We start from the raw sequence: 9,807 nt of genomic DNA on the forward strand, positions 1-9,807 counted from the left end.
GTCCGCGAATTGACCAAACCATCATGTCCAGCAGACCAGCCGTGCTCTCTATTATTCTTAAATATGTCCAATTCCGAGATCATCTACTTATTTGCTGATCGTGATTGTCGGAGTAAGAAACACCGCTCATGATGATCCGGTTATTCTTGGATCGCCCATTTCAGACAAGCTTGTTGTCACTCCTCTCAAATTCAAATCGAAAGACCGCACTAAGCGCCTTGTCAAGTTGGACTCACACGCTTCCTTCTTTTGATAATGAATTTTCAGCTTTTTATCTTCTCCAGTCGTCTCCCGCTCAGGCCCTTAATAACGTCGTGTCTCGTTCCCTGACAATGATCTTAAACACCCCTATTGGTTTAGAACTCGAGCGAACCTCCAAATCCGGCATTGTTTTTCGCAGGTGTGTTGACCTTGCTTTGCTATTTCTCATCCTTGGCTGCTAACTCTTATCAATTCTGTTCCCTTCGTTTGTTCTGAACAGTCTCAAATTCAAATCAAAGACCGAACTAAGCACCTATTCAAGTTGGAGTCACATGCTTCGTTCTGATAAAGAATTTTCAATATGCTTCCTAATAGTTGTGTGTGCGCTGGGAACGTCGAACGATGTGGTCTCCATTCAGAGATGCCTCGACATCGTAGAGAGCAGTGGATGTTTCCGTACTCAAATCTGTTGGGTTTAACTGTGACGCCCTTTTAACACTTTTTTAACGCCCTAAATAAATAAACTGTAACGCCTTGACGAAATGAGGGCAGAGGGAGATAACCGAAAATTAAATTAGTCAGATGATTTAAAGAGTTTATGTTAAAGAGAGTAGAAATAGATGAATAAATAGTGTTAGAGAATGTGGTTGTGGGACTATGTGAAGGACATGTTGAAACAGCTGGGTAGTGTGATAGTTAGAAGTGTAAGGACTGATGAACAAGTCCGGGGTGATACTACTACTAGGAATAGATGACGCAGGGAAGACGACTCTGTTGCAGTATCTCAAGACAGGGGCAATGCACACACACAACCCGACTCTGCATGCAAGTGAGGAGTGTGTGGTGAGGTAGATTTGGAGGAGTTGACGATGGGGGGTGTGAATATGCAGGCGTATGACCTGGGAGGACACGAGCAGGCTCGGCGAGTGTGGAAGGACTATCTGGTGACAGCGGATGCGATCGTGTTCATAGTGGATGCGGCAGAGAGGAGTCGAGTGGAGGAGGGGAGGGAGTGTCTGCAGGTTGGCAAGTCCCCCATTGCAGTCCGTGCTCACCTCCACCAATATTCCCGTGGCAGTTCTGGCTAACAAAGTGGACAAACCAAATGCAATGGGGCCTGACGAGTTCGTGCACACCTTTGGACTGTACGGACACATGAAGGCACTGCGCCCTTTGCAAGTGTTCATGTGCTCGATAAAGAAGAGACACGGATACCAGGAAGCATTCGCGTGGTTGGCCAACTACATTAAATGATGTTATTTAATAAAGCATTATCGTGGTTGGCCACTATCGACTCTTCTAAAAATTAAATGAATTACGTAATGTATCTTCATTAACCACGAGTCCCCCAAGTTTAATCGGAGCATTTGCAAGAGACACCGTAATAAGTTCTCTGCAAAAGTTCGTCCAATCTGTAATCGTATTTTGCGAAATTTCTAGTTCGTACGAGATGAGATTTCCTTCGTAATTTAATGCCCACATATACGTAAGCATCAAAATTTTCGCTAACGGTAAATGACTTCTTAAAATTAGTTTAAGGATCACTTACTGCAAAACCAGCTGTTCGTTCTTATACTTCGAGAAGTATTGCATGGCATACATGACCAAATTACGTTGTCCGAGTGGTCACTCAGAGTGCTCTCATTGACAAGTGTGTTGGGCACATTCAAGGCATGAGGAGAACAGATGTGTGACTGTCTGTAGTCCTCTCCACTCCGAATGTCGATTAATACACATTTCCTCTCCTTCAACCAGTCATACATTACATTGCAGCACACTCCTATTATGGCCGGGTCGTCGTGCACTGCATCCCCCTCCTTCCTTCCTTTCACATACCTCATTTTGTTCTTTTCACTGAACACCCGTCCAATCCTCCCACTTGGCTCGCTCATCCACTACACTTTTATTCAAATATTTTATTCAATATTTTCTCCAAGTGGTCTCCAATTCATTCACGGGAACGCGTTCTACATATGCGATTATTAAGTCAATATGACGTCCTGGTCTGTCCATCGATTTTTACTGGGCTGTTTGATCCTGAAACAAAGTTTTTCGGCCACATCGTGGACACCTATATATTTGTCGATTACTTGTTTTCTCAGACCCCATAGAATACTTGTTTTATAAAAATATTATGACTGTCTTCAAGACTCCTTAATTTTGTTTAAACATAGTATTGACTGTAAATAATTCACATGCTAATAATCCAATAAAGGATACAATGATTGTACAAAATGCTGAATCCCTAAATCCGACAATAAACAACACTTTAGGGAAGAATATAGATTAAAATAAATTTAATCAGAATCCAAACTATCACTCACCACACATAAACGAGTTGGTCTTCTCACTGGTGCAAGAAATGGAGAACGCTACAAATATGAACTATCAGTTACAGAAAATGACATTTTCATGACCAGCGACAAAATTCTCGATCTCTTCGCTCTCGCTACCACACAGACTGCGGTAGGCAAATGAACGAGAACTAAAACGTTTTGCTCCATTTTTTGGAAATTCACAATTTTTATCATCTCCATTTTTCTGAATATTTCCATCTTCCCTTCTCATATAAAGGAAGTAAAGCCAACTTCTTAACTTGTAACATATCACTAAACCAACCCCAGGGTTCCGCGGACCCCACGTTGGGAACCACTGGTCTGGGGTATCACTACAACTTTACATTGGCCAAGTAGTACTCGCAGTCGTACGAATCGAGCAAACTGTTGCATATGAGAAATCGAGTTGCAGCCTCCTCTTTAGAGATCCCTCTGTCAATGTAAATGAATCAAGTCAAACTGCAAATCTACGAGCAACGAGTTGATCAAAAGTGTATCAGACTCGCATTGTTCTGGGAAGCAGACATGAAAGCATTCCAGCTCACACAACTCCTCGTCGGAGTACTTGTCTGGTCTGATTCCACACTCAATACTTTTTATGAGCAGAGCTGACAGAAAGGTCAGCATAAGTTTGTCAGAAGGCCTTTGGACAGTTTATTATTGAGCACTGATGTGAGTAAGTGTCTAAAATGAATAATGTGACCCACCTCCCTACGTCGACGGGAGTTCTACGTCGAGAATAGAGTCCCAGGCACGTTGGGAGGAGAAATCTTCGGGCCTCTCAGAAAAGGAGCGATCCCAGGTAGTGAGCCCATTTGAAAAAGCACCATCCAGGCAAGATCCGAAAGATTTGAGTAGGATCTCAGAAACCAGGTTGTTGCACATCGAAAGGAAGGATAGATATGCCGGAAGTGCCACATCGGATGCAGTGCGGATTCCCGCACCTCCGAATCTCAGTGGGAGCGAGCATTGGGCCCATCCAGGACCATCGAGGTGTACATTGAGGACGGATTCGGCAGTCTTTTTCAGGATTACGTCGTATGCGGCGAGTAGGTCCATATGCAGGAAGCAGGGATTGCTCCTGAAGGTGAAAATGAGTTTCGGCATATGAATGCTGTTCTTCAAAGGAAAAAGGCAGTGTGCGAATCCAAGATAGAAAGATTTGTTGAAAGTCTTTGGAAGTGTTCGGCTTTGGCGGAAAGCATGCATTGGAGCTTCGTGTCGGACAGGGATCCACCGAGAAAGGTGACATCATCGATTGGGGTAACGTTCGCACAAGGCAGGGTTGCTCTGAGGCGGGCCACAGCGGATCGGAAATCGGCCCCGAACACGAGACATTAATGATCTCGGTCTTCTTCGCGTTGACCGAGAGGCCGAGGGTAGCCAGTGCTGGTACGATGTGTTCGAATCCCGAAAAACCTGGTCAGCATGGCCACCCAATGTGGCATCATCAAGATACCACAGATTGAATTGAGAGACAGCATGGCGAGCTGCCTCATCGATTGTCATCGCGAAGAGGAGTGGCCCTAGCGGATCACCCTGTTGCACGCCGGTCTCCGAACGGATGATCTCATTCCCGTATACAAGACTGCTCTCCGAGCCGTAGGCAAGCGAGACAAGATTGATTATTTCTGGTGCTCTTCGAGCGCATGTTTCCAAAATAGCATCCCGGCGCACGCTGTTGAAAGCGTTGGTGATATCAAGCTTCACGGCGATAAAATCGGTAGTAACTCGTTGGCCCATGTAGAAGAAACCCCTGGTGGCAAGAACAGCTCCTTCGCAGCCGCCACGCACACCAACACCGACTTGCGTAGGCGAAAGCTCGGCCCCGATTCTCGTTGCAACCCTTCTGGCAGCGACTTTGCCGCAGAGCCTTCTGAAGTAGTTGCCAACCGCGATTGGGCGGACACCTCCGTCCGGTTTTTGAAAAGCGTGAAGGTGGGCAGCGAAAAAGAGATTCCTCGCGAAGAAGAGGATGCTTCCGTCGATGATCCTTCCGACCAGTTTCGTGATTGAACACAAGAGCCGAGAGCCGGATTCCCCGGTGATCGCAGAAGTCATGTCCTTGATATGCCCCGGACGAAGGCCGTCAATTCCCCCGCTGCTTGCTCCGAAAGATCTGATTCCCGACAGAACTTCTTCCTCAGTGATGATAATCGGTGTGGGGCTTCGGGGGGGAGTCCAAGGCCTTAGGTCTTCAGGGGCCGGCGGATGCTTTAACCTCAGCAGAGTTGATGTTCTGGACGTACACTCGGCAACAGAGTCCCCGGAGCACAAGACTCGGAGGGTAGCTCTCACGTCTCCTTCGAGGAGCTTTCGATTCACCCGATCGATCATCCTGGCGTCCTGTCCGATGCCATTTTCGCATAAGCCGGACTTCCTCTGAGAGGAGGGAAGGGTAGGACAAGATTGTCGCATTCCTCGCCAAAGGAAACTGCCCGAGACTTAATTGCGGACGAGATTCCCTTGCCGGGATTGGACGGCTCGTGCTTGTTTCCCAGGACGAGAGGTGCAAACAGGAAGATACGGAACCACGGGAGGTCTTCTTCGGAACTGAGTGCTTCTGAGATAATTTGTTCTAGGCAAGAAGCAGCCGTCAGGCGTGCTTGTTTGGGGATACGGAGAGGGATGTCTCTTGTGCCACGAAGCGAGGACAGAATAAATTCCTCAGTCGAGAGATTGTGGGGGGTAGTAGTACGAGAGGGTCCCCGATTTGACCCAGCGCCCTTTGAGTTGAAGAGGCAGCGGGCACAGTGCCATGCGCCCAAGAATACGATTTTTTGGCTTAATTTTTATTTTTAAAAAAAATATAAAATCCAGACAATCCGATAGACAATCCCATTAAAATTAATTTAAATTAATAAAAATGAAAAAATAATTAAAATCTATTGCTTATATGTCGAGATTTACACTTGGTCGAAACTTGGAGATTACCCATATTTCACCATCGGGAATGTTTCTTCTCTGTCTTTTCTTGACGAGTAATCTTCCTTGGTGGACTATATTGTTATGTTCATCTCCTCCATTATTATAGGTTCTGATGGATATAATGTTAAGAATTTGTAAGTCAGAGTTATTAAATTGTCGACGTCTAGCTTGTCTTTGCTATTTATGTTATCACATAAATTTCTTAAGGTTGTGCGAATGGAGACAGATGACCTTATTACGATTTTAGAGATTGAAATGCAGAATCCTCCAGTGACCCTACCTGGAGAAAAGGTTGTCTTTGTATACGTCATGTCCCTCACATTGAAGATCTTGTTCTCAACACGTCTTTTAGCTCTTTGACTATTATAATTAAATTTCTTAAAATTTTTTTAATGAATGAATTTTTGTTTTGTTTATCTTTATTAGAACAAATAAGTAGTTCGTCTTCCTCCCCTTCGAAACTTCTGGAATCGTCGGTAAAGCGGCGGCTCAGCTCCTATCGTTGATAGGATCGAAGATCTTGTCGAAAACAAACGACCAGGGCGACGAGCTGGCTTTTTCGGCGAGTCTCGGTCGCTGTGCTCACCGGAAACTGCCATTCCATACGCAGCTCTGCGTCAAACAGCTAACCCCCAAGCTCTTGACAGACACCTTTTAGTGTAGTTAGTTGATTCGGGAGATTTTCTTATGTTCTGGGCGTTCCAGACCAGACAATTTTTCCTTTGAAAAGAAAAGGTCGTCATCATGCCTGTTCTTTTGCCTTTTTTCCAAAGATCAGGTTCCAGCTTTGAGTAGAATCCGGAATTACGAAGTAACTGGGAAAGCATCCAATTCCGTAACAGAAAGAAGGGTGGTAATCAAGTTCATTGACATTTATGTTTGGCCGATATGGGTGAACCGAGAGGTAGGCAGATTCCAATCTTCACAGTGGTAACCAGCTGCTTAAAAAATAAGATTTCGTCCAAACACGGCTCAGAGGCAAACTAATCATTTTTAAGCATGCCAGCTAGCCCTAGATTGATGAGCAGTTTACTTGGAGTTCTATCATTTTATTTTCACCTGCTTTTGTATAATTTACTGATTTTACTAGTTAAGGATAACTCTACAGTAAATGGATACTTTCCTAAGGGAATTTGGTATGATTATTGGGATAAAAGTGCACCATTTTATTCAAATGGAGAGTTTTAAAAAATGGAAACTCCTCTCGATAAAATTAATATTCATGTGTTGGGCGGAAATATTATTCCTGTTTAAAAACCAGAAATTAGAACAACCAAAAGGCACTATGGCCGTTATTTTTATATTTAGCCGAAAGAATCCGTTCAATCTGTTAGTTTATGTCAATAGTACTGCGTGTGATGAAGTCCTGGCTTATGGGAAACTTTTTTGGGACGACGGTATATCACAAGGTCAGGAAAGGCTTATAAATTTATTTAAAGATACGTATAAATCCGGAATGTACAATTTATTTGAATTTACTCTACGCTGTTCTAATCAAAATGTATTATTATAGAAGTTTATATTAAAGTACGAATTAGTTTCTAAACCAACTGTCTTATTGTATGACACACAAATGCTCCTGAGCCACGTTGAGATTCCTAGCGGAAATGTTAAAATACATGGAAAAAATACGATATTTTATTATAACGAATTACTTAAAGTATTTTATTTTTGTTGGATTTTAGATGATGGTTGTCGACACGTTCAGTTTTTCTCTTATTGGAGAAAATATTATATTATTTCGTGGACTTAACTTCATTTCGTTAATTAATCTTACTAATCATAATTATAAAATTCAAATTGTAAGCAGTTGCCTGTGACATAAAAATTTAATTAGTTGCAATGCAAATGTACAATATTAACTTTAGTATTTTGTTATAGAAATAATTTCTAAATTATATTTTTTATGCTTCGGATTCCCTGTCAATTTTTTTCTGGAAAAAATTTGTTTTGCTTCTTTCAGCTTGTGTTAGAAATCTCATTCCTCAAAGTTCAAGGCTCCTTAAACTCCCCTATTATTTCAGGCATGTCCACTTTTAACCAAATCATTTATCTTGAAAACATTACTTCTTTGATTGAGCACAACTGACATGTTCAGAAACAGAATATATCACATAATAAAAGCTCTCGGATTGGTCAAAAAAGTTTTTGGCCTGTGTCTATGCAATCCGACCTATCACTTCTACCGATTCTGTAATTCAGCAATCTGATTTCACTCTTAAAGCAAAACATCCTAATCAGATATCCAATATATTCACCTAGTTCTGATTTGTTCTTCTTAATTGTCCACAACCATTTTATTTGTTTAATATAGCTCGCCAGAATTAGACGTGTTTTGTAAAATGGTCGTTGGTATCCACTTTACATTTGTATTTGTTAAAACTATATTTGATTAGAAATCACAATTGTGCAAAAGTAATATCTTTTGCCAAAGTATCATTTATTTGATTTCGAATTAAATCACCCGGATCACAAAAGCAACTAATGTTAAAACAAAAGACATTCTAAAACCCAGACATTCGTTTCTACTAAAGTAGTGAAGAAAATAACGGGTTTTGTCCTATTTATATAAAGGATCTGTCAGACTCTACTCACCTTTCTCCATTACCTTATTGGAGTTTTTAAGCTGGATTATTTAGCTATTTCTAAAAGGTATTTATCATTTGTTTACTGGGATTTTTTTTCTAGCAACCTCACTTGTTTGGAAAAGATTTTCCCAATCGCAATGGGCTTTTCTAATCGTCGATTAGTTTTGAAAATAGTTCCCTTTGCGTAGGTGTTGCTATCAGATTGGATTTCTGGTTTCTGTTAAACATCATCACTGTAGAGGAATAATGAGAGAGGGGATATAAATTTTTATTTTAAATAGATTTTTATCATAAAGCAATTTATTGTTTTTTAATTTGTAAAGTTGATGTAACTATTATTTTCTTAATTAAAAAAAATTTGCAAATTTTAATTAAATTATAATCTTGTGGTCATGGTGTTAAAGTTGATTCATTGGAAATGTATTGGTTTTTACAGACTGACTTCAACCAAAAAGCCACTTCCCGATTATAAAATGTTTCAAAAATCCTTAAAAGATAATAAATTTGATAAATCCACGAAACCAGAATAACGTGGCGGTCCAAAAGGACTAGAACCCACTAGATATGGAGATTGGGAACGAAATGGACGAGTTTCTGACTTTTGATTTTTAATTTTAATATTTACAATGTTTAATATTATTTAAATTATATATTTTTAAATATTTATCATTTGATGAGAACTTTTTTAGAAAAGTAGTAAATTTATTATTAAATATATGTAAATTTAGACTGTTTATAAATTTAAAATTCTTAATTATTTTATAAATTATATTTATGAATACAAATTATTAAATAAAAGATAACTCGAATGTCAACTTTTGCTGGGGATACCAACGACGCTCTTATCCGACACCTCGTTGGTATTTTTCCACAAATTCTAATAAAAATAATAGAAAAACAATTCATTAAAACCAAATCAGTCAAAGATATTATGCTCTGTGTTGATAGAAAATACTTTTGTAAAAATCGTCCATATTACGATTGCCCACAGAGTATCGACTTTGGGGTCACTATTAGTGCACCTCACATGGTTTTATAAATAATTTATTTATTTAGCACGCATTTGCTCTCGAATGTCTAAATCCTTATTTGACTTATGGTTCTAGAGTACTGGACGTTGGTTCGGGAAGTGGATATTTATCTCTCTGTCTTGCCCTTATGGTAGATGCTGATTTGTGGAATTTAAGGTCGGAGAGAAAGGATTGGTCGTTGGAGTTGATCACATTGACCAATTAGTCGATACTGCCATTAAAAACGTGTTAAATATTCAAGAAAAGTTAACAAATAAATTTTTGAATAAATCACTTTTTTTCAAGTTGGCTGACGGTCGGCTGGGTTTGGGGGAAATGGCGCCATATGATGCAATCCACGTGGGTGCTTCGTGTTCAGTGATCCCCCAGGAGGTTGACTGTTGGTCCATTTTTATGTCTAGTTGATTAGTCAGTTAAAAATTGGGGGAGTTTTATTAGCTCCAGTTGGGGGAAGTGAATCTCAAAATATCAAAATGTGTGTTAAAAAACAAGATGGAAGTCTCACGCTAAAAGATTTGTTATCTGTTCGTTATGTTCCTCTTACAAGTAAAGAAGACCAATTGAGACGATGAAATAATTGTTTATTTAACAATTAGATAATTTTAGTTACATTTGCTTTGTTAGTAATTTGATTGTGGAAATTACTTAATATCAGCCGATTTCCATTTTGAGTTTATTTTTATCAATTTTGACCCCAAAATGAGACTTTATAAACGTGAAAAT

The sequence above is a fragment of the Octopus sinensis genome, unplaced genomic scaffold (assembly GCF_006345805.1).
Source record: "Octopus sinensis unplaced genomic scaffold, ASM634580v1 Contig18740, whole genome shotgun sequence".
Classification (NCBI taxonomy): Eukaryota; Metazoa; Mollusca; class Cephalopoda; order Octopoda; family Octopodidae; genus Octopus; species Octopus sinensis.